The following is a 24,818-nucleotide window of genomic DNA, read 5'->3' on the forward strand; positions in this document are numbered from 1 at the left end:
ATTATGGTAGTGCACAACACTATGCTGCAGTAGTATCAGGGGGATGAAATAAGCTTAAAAAAAAAAAAAAAAAAGGATGTGTATGTATGTAGGGGGGTATTGACCTCTGGATGAGTTTTATTTGGATCAGTCCATGCTTCCATCTCATGCACTGACATCTGAGGTCATGTAAGTATTACTTACCGAACAAGACTAGAGATGGCTGGTATGGATGCCAGGCCTTGGTTCCGTATGCAGCAGAAAAAAGGAGCAGATCTGACTCCCTTGTTTTTGCAGGTGCTGGATTTTTCATTGCTATAGACCAGACCTCCAGTGGGAATCACAAGCATCTCCTTAACTGGTTCTAAATCCTTGACTTAGTGAGAGGTTGATATACTCTTACTATCCAAGCACATCATACAAAGGGTGTCTGTGCAAAATGAGCATCTCTTTGATGACTCAAAACCTATGGAAGGTCATAACAGCTCGCTTGCCTCCTGTTTATAGCAATGATTTGTGAGCCTCAGAACTGCCTGGGTATTCCTTCTTTGGATGTCTTTTACATTTACTAATGCTCTAAGCAGGTTTAACAAAATTCCTTTATGAGCAAACTGATCATCTCCCAAGCCTCTGGTAGGGCTGTTTATTTCTCTTTTACATTTCCAGTAACTGCATTCAGTTTTCACCCTGTACTTTCCCCCTTTGAGAAGCACATGAACCATATTGCTAAGCCCTCTAATGTCCATCCGGAGTCAGGTATTTATTATCTCTGTTCAGGTCCCTGTTGATTCAGTGGGTTGTACAGCTTTTGAATCATATTTACTCATATTTGGATTGCTGCCTTTTTTTTTTAAAAAAAAAAAAAAACCTTTTTTGGAAACAGCTTATGTTATTAGGCACAAGCAAAATCAGTCTATAACCAAATGTTGCTTCTCAGTGAAAATCTATCTGCATGTATGACACTTGTACAGCATAAGTAGCAGCAGTTATCAGAGCAAAGGGCACTATAGGTGGTGGGCAGCCTTTAAATAAGATATCAAACTTCAAGCTTTGCCACACAGGGGTGTTTAAAGACCTTGTGGTACAGGAAGTTTAATTCCCATCTCTGTCCCAATAATCAGAATGGGTAATGACTGCACAGTTTTCTACCAAGCTTCCTGATGCTGCTGTACTTTCACATGCAATTTTTCCTTTCCTGTCAAGTTCCTGTGTGGTATCGCTATGTGGTGTTGCACAGCTGCTTCTCTCTACCCCAGAGAGAGCCGCATTTCAGCAGAAGACAAAGCAACTGCTGTTCTTCAGGCATGTGAAATTCCCTGGGAGTAAAGAGCTCCTACTCTTCTGCCTTATTTGACTTTAAAATCTTTTTCAGACGTCTGCAGATTTAGGAGTCATGATTTAGATATTGCTAGGGATGTGGCCTTAAATTATTATATCCCTGCCAGAGGACTAGTTCTTTTCATCTCCCCACACCTCCAAAAAATAATTTAATGATCTTTTCTGGAAGAAACAGACTTTTAGATTTACTAATCAGATTGAATGTTTGCAATTAAATTTCAGTGTTCTGGAGGTCATTTGTATTTAAAATTGTTAAAAAAACAACACCTTAATATTTTACCGGATGTGCTCCTTTTGCCTGTTCTTGTAATGAGTTATATTTAGTATGAGTTTGTGCTTATTCCTACTGTAATTTTTAAGCTGACTTCCACAGTTTATACAAGAAGATATGACCTAAGTGTTTTGGTAAAATTAGGTAATAAGCAAACAATCCCTGTGTACATGCAATTCATCTAAGAAAAGCTCTTCGCACACGGAATCTCTGTGCTCTTTCCTGCTCTGTCATCTCCATAGCCCACTTTATCTTGGCAGCCTTACTTTTTTAGTAGGAGATCTGCTGCAAGTGGGGATCAGAAGCATCTTCACAGTGTGGAACAGATATCTGACGTGAGAAGGGTTATGCCTCACAACCAGGGCAAGGGATGGTCTTCACTGTCTTGGATGAGGTGAAGTACTTCTCTAAATGGTGGACAATAGATAATGAATGCAAATGAACCAAAGACAAATTTAAAATGGGTCAATTAAAAGTCATTACATTTTATATTAGGTCCTCTGATTCAGAATTGAACAGACAATTGAACATTGTGGAAGAAGGCATGAGTTTCTTGTGTGCAGGTATCTAACAGTTTCTTTTGTTTCTGTTTTGCAGTGATTAATTCCACAAACTTGAGCTTCATCTGGTAATAAGCTACTAAAATTCTGTGAGATGAATGGTGCCTGGTTTGGACACTCAGCTGGACTGGGGGGTGATAGTATTTTAGCTAGGAATACTTAGCATCTCCCAGTGACAGACACAGCAAATTGCTCTTAACCCTCAGCTCACTTCCATGTTTTCTGTTTCCCACCTGCCATATTAAAGTCTCTGTCTACAGGGCTTGCTATTTCATGTGTATTTTTACAGTGTATTCACCTATGTGTACAGAGGCATGTCCTGAGTTTATTTTCTTTTTTTCTGAAAATTTTAACCGATCATTCTAACTCTTGTTTGAACCACCGCTAATTGCAGTTTGCTCATTATTAGCTGTAAAAGCAAACACTGGAGGCAAGGGTCACACCAAGCAGAGTGGTTCTGTGGACACAAACCAGTGGAGCACAGTACAAGATGTACTTCTGATGCTTTTTTTTTTTTCTTTTTTTTTAAGTACATAGTTGAGAGAAAAAAAAAATCTTCTGACCTTTGTAGGTGATAATCTGACATGCGAAGTTCAACTGCAAGAAAGAAATAACCATTAGCTAGACTACTGTGTCATAAATACATTGAAGGCAGCACAAGAAATTCTATTCCTCCTAGCAGCACCCATCGTCATTCAACAGAGGAAACTCAGCTGCTCTTTCTCCCACAAAAAATACAAATCCAATAATTCTTTTCAAAGCTGGATAGAGGGACCTCAAACCTTTTTTTAAAAGGCCACAGAAGCCAGTGACTGCCCTTCCTTTTCTTGTGTAAGCATTGTATCAGCTCTTAGCAATACTACTTCTAGGAAACCATCACTGATTTCAAGGTTGGATTTTACCATCTCCAGCTTACAGCTTCTGCTGTGCTCTTCTTAACACAGCCAAAAATGTTAAGGTGTTTGCATACAAGTCTACAGAAGGAATTAGCCCAGATCTGTTACCAAGTGTTTTCATTTTGTACTAGAAAATTGCAGGTGATGAGAATATGATATTTTTTGAGTAGTAGATGCAAATCTAGAAGGTTATGCACTGATATACTTTCTGAAATTGCATAGCGTGCAACTCTACAAGTGCCGGAACTGACAAAGAAAAAAAAAAAAGGTTTCTTAAAATGGTGTAAGGCTTGCAGAATCTGTCACTAACAAGCCCAAATGCTACAGGGAGAATACCTAATAGGAAAATAATCTGTAGTGATAATACATACAGATATTTCAAGGGACAAAAAAAAAAATATCAAAAAACAAAGGGTGATTCAGATAAAAAGGTTTCATGGTATTTAAAAGTCCCTGAATCGTTCATTAGCTTGCATGTTCACAGAGCTGTCTGAACAGAGGAATGGATATACTGTGCTCCATCACAGAGAACAGCACAGGGGAAGAGGGAGCAGCTTCACTATTCTAGTGGGACTGAGAGCTGTGCTTAGCAAAGCCAGTTCTTTTGGTCTTTTTACTGAAATGACAGTAATTTGACAGTAATAAACATTAGGCTGTCACTGTAATGTAGCAGTTTGCAAATAATGTTGACATTATCTTATGCTTCATGTCAGAATGTGGGTCCCCTTTATCGGCTGATTAATGGGGAAATTGGATAAAATTCTTTAAATCTGACAAAAAGGAGCTTGGATTGCGCTGGGAATAAGCTGTCTTTTGTTTTCCTCTCTTCATTTTAAGCTCTGGTAGTGATTTTTCATTTCCTTTTCATTTTTTTTCCTCATTTTGAGCATTTCTGCAAAGCTGTGACAAGTTCAACATAAATGGTAATGTTGTCTAAACTACTGGAAGTGTCATTTAAAGAAGTCCTAGTTTGAAAGCTGAAACACTTTTTTTTTTCCTTTTTTTTTTTTTTTCTTTCTAGAAATACACACTTCTGATATAGAGAAGTTCTATTCCTACATGCTAGTGATCTAACAGAGATGATGATTAGCCTTCCAGAATTCATTTTAGGGCTGAGGGCATTATGAACACAGAAATTTGCCAATGTCATGCCAGGAATTTCTTCTGTTATTGCAGTCCATCTTTATAAGTCAGGCAGTCTTCCATACCAGGGCCTTGGCAAACACATTCTTCCAGTCATGTACTTTTTCTTTCAGGATTTCCTTGAAATGCAGCTGACTCTTACTAAATGGCACTGGGAAGATTTGGGCTTTGCATGCATTCAGTAACCATGTGTGATCCCAAAGCATTTTGTGCCGTTGAAGATGACAATCAGAAGCAGGTTATATGTATGTAAATGCTAAATGAGTTTATCAACTGGCTTCTTTACAGAAGAGAAGGCATCACCATCTAGGCAGAGGTTTCTTTCCCCAGAAAAAAATAGTTTGTGCTTCAGTTTGTGTCTGTTGCCTCTTATCAGGTCACTGGGCACCACTGAAAAGAGTCTGGCCCCATCCTCTTGACACCTTCCCTTAAGATATTTGTATACATTGATAAGATCCCTTTTTAGTCTTCTCCAGGCTAAACAACCCCAGCTCTCTCATCCTTTCCTGATAAAAGAAATGCTCCAGTCACCTAATCATCTTCGTAACCCTCCTCTGGACTCAATCCAGTAGTTCTACGTCCCTCTTGTACTGGGGAGCCCAGAACTGGACACAGCTCTCCATGCGTGGCCTCACCAGGGCTGAGCAGAGGGGGAGGATCACCTCCCTCGACTTGCTGACAGCACTCTTCCTAATGCACCGCTCTAACTACTCCCAAGAGGCACTTGACACCCTCTACAGGAAAACCAGCAGCCAATATTAAAAATCAATTAGCATTTCCACAGTACAGCCTTTGCCATACAATGCATAATGACCTTTACAGGCCAGAGAAGAGTCAGTTTAATGTACTATATAATGCCAGATGGTAATGTCTTTCCTCACTTAGGTGGCTTGTGATTAAACTCAATTTTCTCAGCCACCAATTGACCTTTATTTATCTCCCGCAATTTAGTGAATGGAAGTTGGTTAAAGCTAACAGGGTATATAGATCATGTTCTGACAACTTCTCCTTATAACAAGATACAAGTGGGCAGTGAGGCACATCTGAGATGCAATCATTTTAAGCACATTTTGTATTTGTCCAGGTAAAGGAGAACTGGTTGAGGTGCAATCAAGTTACTTTTGTGTCCATTGTGTCCTACATGTACATTTTCCATCCAGTGAGAAAGTGGTTATAACTAAAGGAGGCTGTAGAGAGGTGGGGGTTGGTCTATTCTCCCACGTGCCTGGTGACAGGACGAGGGGGAATGGGCTAAAGTTGTGTCAGGGGAGGTTTAGGTTGGATGTTAGGAAGAACTTCTTTACTGAAAGGGTTGTTAGGCATTGGAATGGGCTGCCCAGGGAGGTGGTTGAGTCGCCATCCCTGGAGGTCTTTAAAAGACGTTTAGATGTAGCCCTTAGTGATATGGTTTAGTGTAGGACTTGTTAGTGTTAGGGCAGAGGTTGGACTAGATGATCTTGGAGGTCTCTTCCAACCTAGACGATTCTGTGATTCTGTGATAGTCCTCTTTTCACTGTTGAGCTATGTTTGAGGAGGTCAGTAGGTAAATATTTTCCATTTAATAGGAGAAGGATCAGACGTTTGTCATATCCCAGCTAGTGTCCCTGTAAACATGGAAAGAATTTTCAGTCTGCCTCTACCTTTGGAGTTCAGTCCGTTTTCAAAGGATGTCCGGTACTTGATAATGGGGAGAGCCATAGTGCAAGAAATGGCCTTTGCACAAGTTGTTTACCTCCTTGCTGATGCAGTGGCTTCTCATGATTCAGTCATTTGCTGGCCTTGGTCTAGCAAATAGGGATGCAATGTCAATAGTGTCATGGAACAGTTTTTTCCTTCTTCCATGATCCAGTGCACGTGCTATGCCAAATAATAGTGACAAGAAGATAGATTACTTTATCTATTTGGAAAATCCATGCTGGGATAGGACTAGTTGATATTTAGCTCTAAAACACAGATAGTTGTATTTATGTGTGTGTATAAGGAAAGTAGTTCAACTTGAAGTGGGATTTATCATTTACAGTTGCCATTTCACTGGAAATATGTGGCTTTTACAGGGCCCCAGCATGTCTGTGACACACTTGCCGTTCCTGGTGAGGTTTCTTAATAACGTGTTCTTGTTTCTTGTAAACGTTCCTAACAACTGTGTCCTGGACGCAGTCTCAGGATACCAGATCTTGAAATCTGCTTTAACTGGGAGCTGATCTGAGCTCTTCCTATGGAATAGGATGTGGTTAACTCTATAGTCCAGCAATCCCTGAAATCCAATACATCATTCAAAGGGTGTTCTTAAAGAAAGCAGCACATCTTTGTAACTGAATGTTTTTTCTTCTTCCATTCTTTAACATATTTCCCTTCTATTGAAATAGCAAGGAGGGAAGGAAGGGTAGCACAGTTTTGTCATACCCTATTCTTATGGGCTCATTTTCCTTCCTTTGCTCATCTTCATGCCTCTGACAGTGTCATAAGTGATGCCTGAAATTGTTTCCCTATTGCAATTGCCTTTCAGAGCTTTCCTTTAGTGAAGTTTTCCTTAGGATGGTTTTATTTTCTCTCCAGACCCCAAAGATGCCAACATATGGCAATGAAACACCATCATTGAATTACTGTCTCTTTTCATGGTAATTAGTTTAGACTTTTGGACTACATCTATCCTAGCTAATTGAACGGTGCCAGGGAATGTTCCCAGGGATGGGAACTTGATCGCCAGTCCTGTTAAATGGTTCCTGTTATAGTTTCGGCTGCAGCCAGCTGGCGCTCTCCCAGGCACATCCTGGACACAGTTCGGGAATCAGCACAGACCGGGGACCATTCCCAGTTAGCAGTTTGGATGTACCCACCCTGTTTTTCAGGCTAGGAGACTTTAATAGTACAAATACAGGCCACGCTGTGCCAAAGAATGATCCCAGGCATGTATACATTTCTAGCATAACTGCCTAACCATATTGTAACCCAAAAGCAAAGTCTCCCTTTCCCTCTTTCACTAGAAAGAACCCTGTTTACTGCTAGTTTTTTATAAAACTTACATGTGTTTTTTAAACGTACATAACACATAGCATGCAAATCACTGGAACAAAAAAATTATGTGCCACCTGAATTAGTGAATTGGTGCAGTTCATAAATATATATTACCTTCCAGGTATTGGTTATGCAAATATATGCACATATTTTGTTCATATATATATCTATTAATTTCACAGATGAATCAGGACTGTGTAGTGAAGGTAGGTGTTCCTATGCCTAGAGAAATCGCTTCTTGAAGCAATTAGAAATTTTATGATGAATAAAAGAACAGAAGAGGGGAAGGGAAGAGAGGATTAATTGCCTATCATGGCTGAGTACCAAGCTGCAGAACTGGACACTATCTTTGCACCCACTGTGGAGTTCCAAGAGATGGTCCACCAAAGACTTAGAGTAACTAGATTAGCCTGACTTTGGTGGTAACTTTTATTAAGTTATTATGACATCTCAGAGAAGTGCCCATTGTCTGTGTCTGCAGGTTGTAGGCAAATTCAGTCTGGACTACAAACAGGTGGCCATGAGTCATTCTATGAGTGTTCAAGTATATCTAGCATGATTCTGTGAGTATTCAAGTAGAATGTATCCTGTGGAATTTTCTGTCTAACCAGAGGGCAAGTGGTTTCATGCAGAGACTTTTCCTTTTATTGGAAGACCTAGTGAGGCAGTCCTTTTCCCATGTTTACAGTTCCACATGGCTTTTCTAGTTGACTGCATATTCACCCTTGGATAGCGATTACTCGTAGTGAAGGCCTGCTGGTAGTATGCAGATAATACTGCATCAACCATACTTTTATACAGATAACAGTGAATGCAGAAATTGGCTTAAAATAATCTTATTCTGACAGCACGCTATCCTTGTTTCAGTGCACTGGCAGGAAATTTGCAATAATTCATATAATTTCAATTCAAATTTTAAAAGATTCTGAAAATAATTCAATTTTCATGGAATGCGTGGATCTGAAGTTCTATTACATCAAACGAGGACCAACTCTTATATCATTACAAATGGAATAAAATTTTGTTTTTTCATTTCAGCCAGCTAATAGTATTGACACATTTTTAAAATACCCCTGTGCTCCAGAGATATACAATTAAGTATCCTCGGAATGTAATATCAAGGGTAGCAAGTAATATTGATTAATTTCATGATAAAGGTTCCAGTATTCACTTTAGAGAGTCACTCAATGCTAGTTATCAAAATATATGCAGAGGACAGGTGAAGGTTATGGAATTGTCTGGTGAACACAGCTAATAAAGTAAAGTCAGCTTTGCTGTGTTCTGTGCGTGACGTTACTTTTAATGTAAAGATGTGCATATTAGGGGCCCTACTGATCTTTAGTAGCTACATTTCAGGTCAGAATTAACACAGGTAGTAAGACAAACACAGAAAATAATAGGTCATTAATCTAGGTAACAGAAGTGAACTGTGAAGCTTGGCATCCATTTGAAAGTCACTAGTAGAACAGAGTTTTATTCTGTCCATGTAGTAGCTACAGAGGTGAGAAGGAAAAGCATTGGCTTTCTTGTATGTCTGAGACTGGTACCATAACTGGTACTACTACAAGCACATATAGTTTCTTGTTAATGCTTCCAAAATTTTTCTCAGTGTCCATAACATCTAACATATATATATATTTGTTTTCACTGAGGTACTGTAACTCCCACTACAAGCAGTTTACTAAATGGAAGGCAAATTGAGGGATTTTCTCTGACGCAGATAGGTTGTAAAACCATAGGCCAACGGTTTAATCTTTCTCTGCTTCTGTTCTTCCTTTTATCACCTTTCCTTTGCGTTGCAAACAGTTTGCTAGGATGGCTACTTATCTTTTCTTGTTCCAAACAACTGGTCTTCCCATTGCATCTGCAAGCTCTAAAGCCCTGTTATAAGACAGCTGAATAACTTTTAGGTCTAGTGAGAAAATTCAAGATGACCTTACTTTTTGACAAAAAAACAACCTCCTTTAATAATCAAACAAATAAAAGCACCAAAAACACCAGCTCAAAATCACCCCCAAGCTTAGCATAAGTAATTAATTTTGAAAGTTTCATATTTGTTAAACTACAGAGAAAAATCAGACCATCTGGAAACAAAAACATTTTTGTACACGATAACCTTAGTCTCAACAATATCAATTTCACTGAATTTACATTGCTATTTGCAGTTATTTGAGGAGACCAGGACAGCAAGGGAGGTGGACTGTATCAACCAGGTGATGAATGTGGTCATCACTCAGGTCTCCTCCTAGCAGCTGAAAAGAGAATCCGCTTCTTTCCTCACATGGATGTGGTCAGCCAGCCACCTGCAACTGTGGGCTGTTACACCAGCCCAAATACACCGACTTGCAGTGCTCACAAAGAGTTAGAAGTCCTTTCTTTATTGCTAAAGAGAAAAGGGAAGGAAACATGGACTGTAAAGTGGAAATTAGCACACTGAGCTCCGTCACTGTGGTGACCATCTGTCTCTGGCAGGCTCGCAGATTCATTTAGCTGGTGGAGACATGCGATGCACTGAATTACAGGAGTGGAGAAGACAGGAACTTGAACCCACCTGAGCCCTGTAAAATTACTTTTCTCCATGATGTGGCAGCTTTGTCATCTTTTACAGTGACTTACGGGTGATAACAAACACCCTCTACGCAGAGGCTAGTCTAAGTCTCCTATTGATTTTTCCCAGTCCTGTGTGCTTGTTTAATAAGAAAAATGTTGCTTGAAACTGAGTCTGATAATCTTAAAGATGTTATTTACTTTTTGAAAGGTGAGCTGGATTATGATTAATATGGTGAATAGCTAAAACCTAATAGAGTCAATGCTTCTTTATATCTCACAGTGGTCCTCACTCTGCACAGTTCTTGTGCAGAGAAGAAAGTAACAGTCAGGCCTGAATTAAACACTCTAAACTCTCATGTTTGTGCAAAGGATTTTTATTTATTTATTTATGTCTGTGCTTCGGCCTCCACTCAATCACAGGAGCTAATGCCCTGCTACTGCACAGAATGGGGCTGACCAGCTCAGCTATCTGCTGAGTGCAACCCCCTTCCCCTGCCTCTTTACAGGGTCGGGCTCAGTGCTGGTCTCTTCAGGTACCCCTCCCTTTTCACGATCATCTGAGTAACACTACAGGCATGTTCCTCTGACTGAATAAGAGACACTGTTTACAGGGCTGTGCAGTGACTGGATGGCAATTCCTGTGTGTTTTGTTTGCACTGGGAGGCTGTGACAGAAGGGGACCTCAAGGCATCATCATGGCTTGCGAGGAAGGGAACAACTGAAACATGGCAGCTGCTTCAATTCTTGGCCTCAGCCCTCTCCTGAGCTGCTTCTTGGTTTTCATATCTCTCACATATCTGTGTACCTACCTTGTCTTCTCCACACATCCCTTTCCTTCTTCCTTCTCCCACTGCTGTGCCCAAGAGTCTCAGCAGTTCCCTTAGGAGTCGTTTTAGGATGAGACTAGCCAGCTGCCAAATGTCTCTTGCCTCCTTCCACTGGAAATGGGGGACCATTTGTCAGCATGATGTGCAGAAGACACAGCATCTCCTCAGCAGGTGAGGAAAGATGGATCCCCACCTGCGAGCTCTGCTATTCCTTGCTGGCTCTCAGAAGGAGCTCCAAGGCCCCCATCAGCCACGAACATGCTGTAGGTCTGCATTTAGTCTTTCCCATGGAAGACATAGGAATGGGAGTTCTTGGTAATGATTAACAACAGCTCAATATAAAAGCATTGTAGGAAGGAAGCAGAGCTTTACCGAAACTGCAGTTGCTCCCGGTGCTGCTGACTCTCAAAGACAGAGTGCCGTTCATTACACTCTTCCTGAGCTCATCTTCCTTTCTCTGGAGATCACAACACACATTTGTCATGTTGTGCAGGAGCCTACAAACACCAGTGTTTGCTTTGATTTTCCTCTTGGCATCCCAGCTGGGCAGTGATATGTTGTCTTGTCATGCTGAACTACCACTTAGTTTTGATATTTTTTACACAGTGGCATAGTATTTCCCATCTTACCTTGAAATTTTAGCTGGGCCTAAATGGATGGCAAATTTCTTGTTAAAACTTACTTGTTAAAATGCAATAATAAATAAAATTATTAAAAAAAAAAACACCTATTAAGCCCTTATGTGTTAGTTTGCTAAAGGGAATTTATCTAAAGGTTGTTTTTTTTTTTTTTTTACATCATAGTTAAATATAGTTTTTACATCATTGTTAAAATGCACAAAGTTAACAAAAAGACTTTAATAAGGTATTTACTTAGCATAGTAAAATTTCTGCCATGGTTCAAATAAGAACAGAAAGAAATTCAGTCAACCCAAAAAACAATTCAGGTTTTTTTTGTTCGTTTTGTTTTGTTTTTATTCTTACTGATGCTGGGAGGAAGTTGTGAGACGTTTTGTGTATTCTCACTAGAGATGTTTGGCTTCTCAGCCAGCACGAAGAGGAAGAGAGCACATAATTAAGTTAGTAGCATCCCAGTGACACTGTCATGCAGCCATGAAGTGTAAAAAAAACTCACAACAACTCACAATCACTAGTCATTACTCACAAAGAATTACAATCAAAAACATAGATTGCAGGGGGGTTTTGATCACTTTTTTTTCTTCTGTTATCTCTCTCTTTTGCTTTAGGCAAATAGGCATCAAAAAAGGTACCAATGAATATTTTAAGTAATATGATTCTATTGTTTTATTATGTAGTGATGTGAGCAGCAAAACATGCATGGTGGGGTGTCCACTGCTGTGGAGTCTCATGTCAAGATAATTGTTCTCATTAAACACTATTTCTGTGGGTGGAAAATTCGTTACAATCCCTTCCCATGCAGAGACTCCAATGCTTAAATTATAGTTGAGGTCGGGGTTTCCCTTTCCTTAAGGAGGACACTCTTTTGGTCCTTCCTTTACATGTTTCACAAAGAATGACAAAATTTAGTAGTTTAAATGTAGGTGTCTACTTATAGTTGTGCTAGATTTCTCGTTCTCATCACTGGAAACAAGGGCTCTGTTCCATTGCTTAACATCTCAAATGCATAGGTCATTTCAGATGTACTAGGTTTGTCTTGACTTGAATGAGGCTGGCAGAGATGACTAAAGCCTTACTGCAGATTGGTCTCCTCAGTTAGCCACTAGAGGCCAGGTAGGATACCTTGGGGAATAAGACCATAGTAGGTACTTCTGTGTAGGCAACCAAATCTAGACCAAAGTTAAGGCGGAGAGATACAGCGTGTTGCTGAAGTGACCAAGGATCAGAGGATCTGTTGAGTTGACTTCACAAAGACAGCTAGTGCTTGTTTTGATGCCCTGTGGTATCTCACACATCATGCAACATCCGTGACAGGATTGGCTAGAGCTCTACACCTATCTAAAGCAATCGCTGGAGACTGGGCAGCTGTCAAGTGGTCAAGTGTGTGTACATTCCTGCAGCTCCTGCTCCCTCCATCTTTCCCATATTTTTTCCCAATCACTGAGGCTGAAGAATCTCATCCAATTCCCTTCTACTCACTCTCTTCTTGCCTCACTGACTCTCCCATCTCTCAGACTTTTCACCCTTGACTTGTCTGCTCCTTTATCTCACATATTTTCCATGGGGAAAAAAAAAAGAAAAGAATAAAAAAAAGAAAAAAAGGAATACCAAGCAAAGAAACCTGATAAAAACCTCACTGACTGTTCAACTTCTGCCCCACTTCCCTCTCCTGATCCTGTTAAAGGCACTGTCTACAATCACTTTCTGAAATGGTTTGCTACAGATAACCCCACTGTTCTGCTGGGCCTGCAGGTCCTTAGCTATCTTCAAATTTAGATTGTCATCTTGCCTATGCTCTCTGATGGACATTCCTAAGCGAAGTGCTTTCACAGCCATTCCTACTTTTCTGCCCATGTTTCGGTCAGCTCTTGTTCTGATTCATCACTTCTCTGTGACCCCATCATACACAAGCTTGTCTTCTTCATATCTATGTAAGTCTCTGCTGTCAGGATTGCTCTCCCAGGCTGCCACTTTGACCATGTCACCCCTCTCAAGCAAGCTTTTTGCACTTTTCCTCAGGGTTTTCCTTTTCTTTTACAACAAAAGCAAACAAACATTGAAACAAACAAACGAAACCACCTATTTGTCTTAACTGAGCTAACTGAACTTAGATGAACTACCCACCTAGCCTCTTTCATTCAGCATCACAGTATCAAATCTTGCCTCTGCTCCACCCATGATACCAGCGTCCACTTATTTCCCTCACCCTTACTTCCATGTGTTTCCATAACAAATAGAAGCTACATAACCTTATCTTACCCAAATACCCTTAAATTTGGTCCATGAAGGCTACACAGGGCTTAACCACATTGTGCAGCCACACCATCTGCGGCCAGAAATTCTGCCTTTGTTTTCTTGTGTTCCCCACCTCTACCCAGATGTTCAGTCTTAGTTGTGCTGTGAGCAGTTTTGGGGTAGAGGACACCTTTTTATTCTCTTTGCATTATATGGCACATCAGGATGCAGATTTATCACATTGTTGAGGGCTTCGAAGGGCTAATAATTATAATAATGAAGAAATGATATCTGAGGAAAGTAGGTACTGCAGAAAGACAACTAGAAGAATGTTTCAAACTTTATTCATATTTTTACCTGGGATCAATGATTTATTATTATACTTCAAGGTCAAAAAGAACCACTTTCATGATCCACTTGTACCTTGAGGTGCAAAACTTCAGATGTACAGTATAACTTCCTTAAAATAATCCTACTTTGAAAATTTTCACTTTGTGAAATATGCTGATGTTTCACCACCTCTCACATTAAAATTTGGCTTCTTTTTTCAGCTTTCATTTTCCGCTGTACCATTTTCTGCCAGATGAGAAAGACCATCTCTGGTGCGTATTCCGCCTCCTGGCATTCAGCTCTTGAGTTTCTGTTCCCAATTCTTCTATCATTTGCAACGTTTGAATTGTAAATTTTGACTAAAGAGCAGGTTTAAAACTCTGGAAGATGTGGGCCTTGGTTCATCCCAGAGACAGGAAAGTAGCTGCCTTAGCCTGCCTGGGGCAATTCTACACTGTCTCCTTCTACCAAGGTAGAGGGGGTAGATGACAGATGATGAATGACTGGTTTTCTGGTGATCAGTTTAAAACTGTATTCGCGTTGTGAGAAATCATCCATGAGTCTTCCATTTGTTTCCTGGAGCCAGAAATAGGAACATCAGTTCGAGCAACTAAATGATCCAGAAACTAGCAACATGACAGCAGTTAGGTCTACAACCATTAGGGTTAGGGAAACTGTTCCTGGAGGGTTCTGAGACTTATTGGAGCACCAGATACATTGGAGAACCCTGTAGCCATTAACACATTTTGATTCATGTCTTGAGTCTATTTACATATAGAGTATAAGTAAAAACTGTGGCATCCAATTAATCCCAGTTCAGTGCCTCTGTCTTCGTTAAATTTGTGTTAATGGGCTCAGGTTTAGAAAGCTTAATTTAGTCTCACCCCTTCCCTTCCCTTCCCTTCCCTTCCCTTCCCTTCCCTTCCCTTCCCTTCCCTTCCCTTCCCTTCCCTTCCCTTCCCTTCCCTTCCCTTCCCTTCCCTTCCCTTCCCTTCCCTTCCCTTCCCTTCCCTTCCCTTCCCTTCCCTTCCCTTCCCTTCCCTTCCCTTCCCTTCCCTTCCCTTCCCTTCCCTTCCCTTCCCTTCCCTTCCCTTCCCTTCCCTTCCCTTCCCTTCCCTTCCCTTCCCTTCCCTTCCCTTCCCTTCCCTTCCCTTCCCTTCCCTTCCCTTCCCTTCCCTTCCCTTCCCTTCCCTTCCCTTCCCTTCCCTTCCCTTCCCTTCCCTTCCCTTCCCTTCCCTTCCCTTCCCTTCCCTTCCCTTCCCTTCCCTTCCCTTCCCTTCCCTTCCCTTCCCTTCCCTTCCCTTCCCTTCCCTTCCCTTCCCTTCCCTTCCCTTCCCTTCCCTTCCCTTCCCTTCCCTTCCCTTAATATAAAGACAAATTAAGTCAATATTTACATCTGGGAATATTTAGGAGAATTTGGTTTCAAACATGCACCAGAACACCTACATTGGCTATGTGGTTGGAAAGCAGTCTGACTTCTCAGAGTGTGAGGTTTTCCTCAAGTGTCCTCAGTCTAATTTAGCATGATTTTGCACTATTTTGAGGTGTTTTGTTGCATAGTTTTAATTTCAGAATGCTTAACTTAGAACTGGATAGACTACACAAACCCAGAGTCACCCAAAGGTCTGTTTCAGATGACTAAGAAAGAAGATAGCTCCTCATGCCTGTTTCTTACTTGCCTTGCTCTTTGTCAAGCTTATGGATGCTTTCCCTAATGTGGGATAATGCGGGATTTCCCCAAATGTGGGAAAAACCTCCAAATCAGAATTCAAAACCTTTGTTCTTTTTCATATCAGATCCACTCAGCCAGTGCCTACTCTCCTTTTCCCACCCCTCACCTGTCTGAGTGGCTCATCTGTTGCAGCCCTTCTGGCATCTAGCTTCCGAGATGTCTGGACAGGGACTCCATTGTTGTGATTTAGCTTTTTAGCATCTAGTCCTAAGGGGCTCTGGTCCCCAGTGACATGCTTTCAGCATTCCTGCGTTCCCAGTAATTCTGTCTCATATAACAGGCAGCTCTGGAAGTACCTGAAAATACATCAGGCACATAGCAGAATGAGAATCCCAAGAGAATCTGAGTTAAGGCCAAATCTTTGTTTTTACTGTATACTTTCTTGTTGAACAGTTCAAGTTGAGGACACGGTGGCAGCCTAAATTTACCATCTTTGGTTATCTCATGTCACAGTCTTCATGTTATTTTTATGCAGTTTACTACTCAGACATGCAACAAATAAAGGTCATTTCCTCCTACTTATAAGAAGTTTTATTTCTTTATTTTTAAGAGTGACCTTACTGCTAGCAAAGATGCAGACAGGCAGGCAGCCCAGGAGCCTGAAATAGCTTACTCCAGAGTTTACTACATGTGGTATGTATGCTACAGATGCAGAAGCTAATGCAAAAGGAACAAGGCAGCTGCTCCTGGTGGCTTCTTCAAAGAGATATACCTGAGCTGAGGTGTGAGAACACATTCACTTCCCTCTAAATACCTGCTTGGCAATCATTATCAGAGAGCATGGCTGGGAAATAACTGGTAAGGAAGGGTGAGGCAGGGAGTATTGAATGGGTGTTGGAAGTGCAGATAGGAAAAATAATAGGATGGAAGTGGTCACTGTAGGTATATGTTCATGAGAACGTTTTTCTAGCTTCTTTCTAGGTGGTGGGAGGCTTGAACACAGGTATAGAGCTTTGACTGAAGAGAAAGATAGTGTGTGCTAATACGTGGGTGGAGAATACAAAGGGTTGACTCTTCTTACACATAGAAATTGTCCAGAACAGAGCTGAGAATGGACCTCCAGCTATGGTTTTACCCAGACAAACAATTTCTGAGATGTCCATGTTTATGTGCAATATCCTTCCAGGCCATACCACAAGCTGACTGGAGAGATATCCACAGCTCTATCACCACATGGAGTCCATTAATGAGTCCTGTCCTTCACAGGTCTGTCTTGGGACTGGTGCTGTTTTATATCTTTCTCAAAGACATAGACAGTGGGATTGAATGCACCCTTAGCAAGTTTGCAGATGACACTAAGCTGAGTGGTGCGGTTGATACCAAAGAAGGAAGAGATGCTATTCAAAGAGACCTGGACAGGATGGAGAAGTGGGCCCATGTGAACTGAACGAGGTTCAACAAGTCCAAGTGCAAGGTGCTGCACTTGGGTCAGGGCAATCCCAGACATGAGTACAGACTGGGAGAAGAACTCACTGAGAGCCCTGCAGAAAATGACTTGGGGGTTCTGGTGGACGAAAGGCTCGACATGAGCCAGCAGTGTGCGCTTGCAGCCCTGAAGGCTAACTGCATCCTGGGCTACATCAACAGAGGAGTGGCCATCAGGTGGAGGGAGGTGATTGTCCCCCTCTGCTCTGCCCTTGTTAGGCCCATCTTGGAGTGCTGTGTCCAGGTCCGGGACCCCCAGCACAAGAAAGATGTGAATCTGTTGGAGTAGGTCCAGAGGAGGGCCATGAAGTTGATCAGAGGGCTGGAGCAAGAAAGGCCGAAGGAGCTGAGGATATGTTCAGCCCCAGAAGAGAGGAAAAATATGGCTCAGGGGAGACCTCACTGCAGCCTTTCCATGGTTAAAGGGGGCTTATAAAAGAGATGGAGAGTGACTTTTTGCTCGGGCAGATAATGATAGGATGAAGGGAATGGTTTTAAACTGAAAGAGAGGAGATTTACATTAGATGTTAGGAGGAAATTCTTCACTCGGAGGGTGGTGAGTGACAGGATCAGGTTAACCAGAGAAGTTGTGGATGCCTCAACCCTGGAGGTATTCAAGACCAGGTTGTACGGTGCCCTTGTAAGGGGATTGGAATTAGATGACCTTTAAAGTCTCTTCCAAGTCAAGTCAGTCTATTATTCTATGATGCTGTTACACAATGACTTAGGAGTCTTCTGTTAATCCATTTCAATGCCATGAAGGTGGCATTACACTTATTTCAGAAAGGTAAACAGGGAGAAGAATAGCTGTCTCTGGGAAATTTCAAGGCAGTCTGGCATGAAAGCTGCACCAGGAGATGGTTCTGCAGAAGGTCCAAGTGGCTTGAAGTAAGAGTGTGCCAGAAAATCTGAAATATTTAGCACTAGAAACTTTTAAAATTAAAAATGGCAAAAAGATGCATTAATAGAAAGGACAAGAAGATACACAAAATAATCAGCTACTTTTAAGTACACTTAGGGGTAAGTGAAATGCTGGGAGCTTCACATAATGAGATTGTACATTGTCAAAAACATAAGGGAATGAAATAAATATGTAATGTCAGAATTGTAAACAAAAGAAAAAAGTATTGAGCTGTCCAAGAATGGTCTCTTCCATCTTTGGTTTCCTTTCTTTTTTTTCTTTTCTTTTTCTTTTTCTTTTTCTTTTTCTTTTTCTTTTTCTTTTTCTTTTTCTTTTTCTTTTTCTTTTTCTTTTTCTTTTTCTTTTTCTTTTTCTTTTTCTTTTTCTTTTTCTTTTTCTTTTTCTTTTTCTTTTTCTTTTTCTTTTTCTTTTTCTTTTTCTTTTTCTTTTTCTTTTTCTTTTTCTTTTTCTTTTTCTTTTTCTTTTCCTTTTCCTTTTCCTTTTCCTTTTCCTTTTCCTTTTCCTTTTCCTTTTCCTTTTCCTTTTCCTTTTCCTTTTCCTTTTCCTTTTCCTTTTCCTTTTCCTTTTTTCTTTTTTCTTTCTTTTTTCTTTTCTTTTTTTCTTTTTCAAGTCTTTCTTAAATAGCAATTCTGAAACCATATTCTTTCCTCCCTATAATTAAAGTTAAATGTAAAAGGTTTTGAAGTTTGTACTCCAGTTGTTCAGTTCAGCCTCAGCATTGAAGCTGTGTGTTCTGTAATGACTGTGATAGTGTGTAATATTTGAAGTATGCTGAAAGGAAAGTAACCTGTAAACAAAAGGGTTAGTCAGAGAAAGACCTGCACCAAGACTTTCCCTGTCCCACACATCACTATCTGTATGCTTGGTGACAAGTGTGAGAATTGCAGCACAAACATCACTTGCTATTTGGTGCCTGCAATATTGGCAGTGAAATTTACCTCTTTATCTTTACAGATTAGCTGGAACTATCAAATTTCTAGAAAAGGATGACTTTTCACAAAATTAATGAAGTAGTTAAGTTTGCTATGTTAGTAGAAAATAGTAGTAATAATAGGACTTGTACAATACGGTTGCTATAGTATAAAATACAAGATATGGGTCCTTTAAAAAAGGGTCATATGCATCCTTAAAAAAAAAAAAGCTAACAATAAAAGAAAAACATGAGAAAGGAACAACAAAAATAAAAGTAGAATTGATTTGCTACGGAAGTAAAGAAAAATAAATGTTTTTCAAAATAATTATAGTGGATTCAAGTGACATAACCTGCAGAGAGTAGCACAATCCATACAGAGTGTCACAATAAAATTTCTCACCTCTGTATATTCAAACATTCAAATTCATTCAACATGATGCAGTACAGAAGGTCCTGCAAAACCAAAACAGAATTCTTTTTGCGATTTCCATGGCATTGAACCCAGTAGATTGATGATTTAAACAAGCCATCTAGATTTCCAAGTAGATATGTAATCAGAATGGAAATGCACTGGAAATTTTTTTATTCATGCTACACTGGATTTATCTCACCATAAAGATACTTTGCAATGTCCTTTTCTCAGGATCAGTGCTGAAATGTCATTCTAGCTAATGCTTTGCATTAAAAAGGGCATATTCTATGAAACGTGAAGTTGGCTCTCCTACTAGTTAAAAGAATCACCCCTGACGGAGGATAAAATGATAAAGAAAAGAAAACTATGTTTTTGCCTTGGAAATGTCAGTAGTGGTTTTTGCTTTGTGGGTATGAAGAGGGGTGGGAGAAGCTATATGAAATTACCCAACTGAAGAAAAGGAAAAATGTGTATGCTGGCAGCAGCTGTGAGACAAGGATATTGTATATGGGTATTGCCAGCTACCCTCATCCCCTGCCAATAATGCATTTAGAGATCTGTTGCCTGATAACAGTTCAGGAAACAGTATGGTGTGAGGGAAGTGTTTGTTTAAAGACTGCAGCTGCAAATTCTCTGTGCTAAACTACTACTACCACTACTACTGGTATTGATTTTGCTACCCCTATCTACTTGCTTGCACTATTTGTAGGCATTGTTTAAGTGAATAACTGATATCAAGCAATAATTAAAAACAAACAAACAAACAAAACCTGCAAATTCCTACTTGGACACTTCCACGGCAGCTTAAACCAAGCTTATTTCACATTGAGGCAACTAGGAATAGTCTCTAATGAAATGCAATTACTGTTGTTTTACTTTACAGTAAAGAAGTCAATGTATGTACATTCAGCACAATCAATTTACAGGTGTTCCCAGATGTGTACATGGGCTCATATTTGAGCAGTGTAAGACGTTACTGCTTTTTGGCTAAGAGTTGCTGTCCCCTTAGCTGAGATGTGTAATTCGTTCTGTGAACCTTCCACGATTATTACAGAGCAGAATAAATAAATATAGAAATAATAATAATAATAAAAAAGATTTTGTCCAGTCTGCTTCATATTGCATACAAATGGACTTGAAGGACAGTAACTGGAAACTGAGAAGTGGCCACATCTGAGACCATACAATTACACTTCTCTGGCTACACCCTGAATGAAACAATATCACCGTGTACCAAAGCTGGTTCAGCCAAATCCCAGGCCTTGGATTAAGGAATATGGGCAGAGAAGTCCTTCAGAGAAGATCTCATTTTTATTTTTTATTTTAATTAATTTATTAATTAATTACTTTATTTATTTATTAGTCTTTTCCAGAGGAGAAATAGGAGAAATAGCAATTGAAAGCTACCTCTGAAAGGGGATGGATTGCTGACTCTGGAGCTGATAAACAGGAGTGGAAACCATGGAGACCTTGACTGCATGACAGTCTGCTAGCGAGCAGACTGGGAGTTTTGGCTCTTGATCTATGAAGCTACTCCCTGACCCTGTCTTTCTTGGCAGCAGGGGTGTCAAGAAACTCTGAATGATGAGAAACTTTGGTACCCTGGTGGACCAGCAAGTGGGATGAAATGTTTGAGATAGGCAAAGTGCTAAGGTGCATGTGAGAAACTTGCAAAACTAACCATCTCCTTGAAATGGCATAATTCTGTCAAATCAGCAAATTCTGATAAAAAAGAAAACTTCAACCTTATGCTGGTTATACTCTTTTTGGTCTTCACCCCTGTGGAAGCAAGAAAAAGGAGTTTTCATTTTGTCAAGACATTGCCAAAGATATAGTATTAAATAACATTAGCACCCTGACTGGTGTCCTTGAAGTTAAAGGAATAAAGCATTCATCAGCTTTAATGGAAGTAAGTTGAGACTCATCCATAGTTTTCCAATTTCTATTCACTGCTTGTTTCACCCACAGGAATTGCTAAAATGTTGCTAAGAGGTTAGATTAGCAGAAGGGAAATGGAGACACAGGAGATGAGATCCCATATGGGTGAGCTTGACTCACCAGAATACATAATCAAGTGTTTATCTGCTTTTGCTGGCTACAAAGTTATTTTTAAGTATTTAGAATGTTCACCTAGGTCCCGATTAATCAAGGTAATCAGCTAAGGTAAATCAATTAATCAGTCAGATTTTCATTAATGGTCATACTGACAGGAAAAAAAAAAAAAGCATTGAGGGCACAAGTCTGGTTGATATAATCCTAATTTGGCCACAGACATGTTTCACACAAATATCTGACCCTGAGAAGATGCAAGAAAACCAACCGCTTCTTATTATGCACAAAGTCTCAAAAGAGGGCTTTTTGCCTTCCCTCAAGAGACAGTTACAGTGTTTTATTGACCATGAAGTTTTACGGCCCTTGTGCTTTTTATTCCCCCTCACTTTTGCATGCAGATTACAACCAAGGCTCAAGAGCATTGTGCCAGATCAAACATAGGCAGTATGATTTATTTTCCTTTAATAATAGTAGGACAATGCTTACATATGCATTAACATAATAGAAGATATCAGAACTCTAGGTTCAATGTACCTGATTTTGAAGAAAAGGGGTGGTGGTGCAACTAGGTGGTATTTATTGCAGTCTTACGGGCACTGTCTACAGGCAGCTCCACCTCTACTGTTAGCTATCTGCAGCTTTGATGATCCTCCGTAGTCTTCCTGTACAAGGTTAATTAGTTGTCCCCCAGAAGGTTTCTGTTTTCTTTAATTTCATAACACATCCTTCTGTCAATGTATACTTTCTCTGACATCCTCTGAAGCTGTGAGCTGCCCGTTTTCAGATAACCTGCTTAACTGTGAATCATCTATAACCTTATATTTTACTACAGATGTGGATTAAGACCACATTTCCATTTCCCCCTTGCCTCCCATAATGCACTCTGGGTTACATACACATTTGTTACGTTTCTGAGATTTCTCAGCATCCCTAGAAATACAGATAACTCAGCTATAGAAAATGATAGTTTGTATGTATGGATGTAAATGTGTAATACCCCTATAATTATTTATCACTAGTGTAGATGTAATCACAACAATTGTTGGTATTTATCAAACTTGTTAAATGATTTTTTGGGGGGCTTCAACTTAGTACAAGCAGAGATGATCTCCTTATTCCTTTCTTTTTACTTGGTGAAAAGCTCCCTGGTAGACTTCACCCTAACCCTTGCCTCCCCTTGTCCAGGGCAGCCAGAGGCTGCTGCCAGTGCCTGTGTGCGGTGGTACCCGGGCTCCCATCTGCTCAGGGTTGCTGCTAAGAAATGCCTGCTGCAAATAACAGCAGCACCTTCCCCCACCTGCTCCCACGGCAGCTCTGAGGGCTTTGCTCCCTCTCCTTGACTCCTCAGGCAGGGAAGCAACAGCTGCTGCTGCTGCAAGGATACATAGAAGTTTTTTTTTTCTCTTTTTTTCCTCCCAATCACTCCTTAAATCCTTCAGAATTTAAGCACCTGCTGCCATCCCAGAGGCAAGCTTTTGTCATGCTCCCTCCCAACCATGTCAGTTCTTATAAAGATAATTGACAATTTTTAATTTTCAATTGTTATAGATTTTTTTTTTTTCCTTGGGCTCACTTCCTTGCCTACTTTTCCTTGATCCAGTGCAGTACATCTTGATTCAGACCTTCAGACCCAAATTATTTGTGTGTGGATTTACAGTAAAAGGGTGAGAATGCTGTTAGCAAGTTCCCTTCGCCTCCTCTTCCTACATACAGGCATGAACAAGATCTGTGATTTGGATTTCATAATTCATGTATTCCTCGAGGGAAGTAAAAAAGCATGTGTCAGACTACCCTCTTTAATGATTACTCCATTTGAATTAATTATATTCCTTTTGGTGCTTTTGAAAGGTCTGTGGCTGATGGTGTGAGATTTGATTTTATAAGAACAGGAAAGCTGACCACTCGTGTGATTATGAATTGATATACAGTTGAGCAAAGACTATCTCTATGAGAGCTAAAAAAAAAAGTTCATAGGCAGAGCACCCTACTATGAATAATCTTCTTATTTCTAATGCCACCCAGCCATGCAGACTTAAAGATAAGTACAGATGAACTTATTAAATGTAATGGAAATGGACTTTAAATTTGGTGAATCAAAATTTTGCATTAGCTTTTTTCCTTAATACACTTAAATTGCCACTGTAGCAGTTCCATTTTCCTCATCAAATTAGTTAAGTGGGAGATGAAGTGATGCAAGATCTGATCTTTCAAGGAATCACAGTCTCCAAGCTGAAACAAGTGAAATATGGAAATGGCTGTTGGAAAGTCAGGCCTGGTGCCAAGGGAAATGGATGCCTTTTTTGTCTTCGGAGGTTCCTCTGAAAGTAAGCTTGTTCCTCCAGCAACTACAGTGTTACCTACCGTATTCTGGCATTTCTTCTTGAATCTTACTTCTTACTTTGGGCAGTGCAAAAAGAGGACTTGAGACATTCATCAGCTGAGAGAGAAAGAGGCTTGGAGGAAACGTGATCAGTCTCAGAACTGTTGCAGCAACTTCCCATAGCTGGTGATGCATTAAGCTACTTCCTGTAGCTGCATTAAGCAGTTTGATTTGACTGGTACAGCTGGCCCAGAGGAAAGCTTTGGCACACCAAGGGCTTTGTCTGCAAAGACCACAGAGGGAGGGATGATTGGGTCTCTACATGTCCTACCAGACAGGGCCAGGAAGGCTGCAGCTCTCTCTTGGAGCCAGTGGTTCTACCAACTGGTTTAGGGCTGTGCTCAGAGACTCATAGCTCTTGAGCAGCACATCACAGAGTAAGGCAAAATATGGGCGATCCATGAATAGGATGGATAACTCTCCCTCTTGATCTCACACTTGTGACTTACACACTTAAGAAAACCCTTTTATTCCTTATGTGAAAGGCACAACACCTCAGCAACAGCAAACAAAACAAAACACAATGAGATTCTCAGACATGAGCCAATAACGTACACGTTGCAACACTTCAGAATCTAAACATAATTTTCATAGGACAGACTGCATTAAAGAAATCGCAAAGGTTTTTTTTTTTCTTCTTATTTTTTTTCCTTTCATTCCCATTTAATTTCCATTTCATTTTGAAAGCAAACATCAAAAAGCTCAAACCTTTATTCATTTTTTAAATTAATTCCTCTGTTGTAAACCTCCCAAATTAGTAAAGCAGTGCAAATTTAAAAGATTGTTGAAATCAGCAAAAATATTCCAAAGTTTTGGCCTTCAATAAAAATGCTTCTCTATTTAAAATCAATTCAATCACAGCTGCACTGTCCAAAGTCATGATTCTATGAAAAGTCAAGTGTGTGAATAGCTTGCCTCTGGCTACTGCCCTCCTGAGTCAAATGTCTTCATGTATTAACAGGTTTGGGGGCTATAAATACTATGATTCTTCACTTAACTGAATGAATGGGAATTCTGCCAGTAATTTCAGTCAGAATGGGATTGATTTTTTTTTTTTTAAATGAAACATTTCATATATTTAGGGTTTTTCCAAGTCTGTGGGATGACTCTTTTCATCCTGACTATAGGTTGAACCTAGCTTTACATTAGACAGGTGAAACAAGTACATCCCTCAAGAAAGCTGGTACCACGTAAAGTATC

This window comes from Anser brachyrhynchus (assembly GCF_964034855.1).
Source record: "Anser brachyrhynchus genome assembly, chromosome: 2".
Classification (NCBI taxonomy): Eukaryota; Metazoa; Chordata; class Aves; order Anseriformes; family Anatidae; genus Anser; species Anser brachyrhynchus.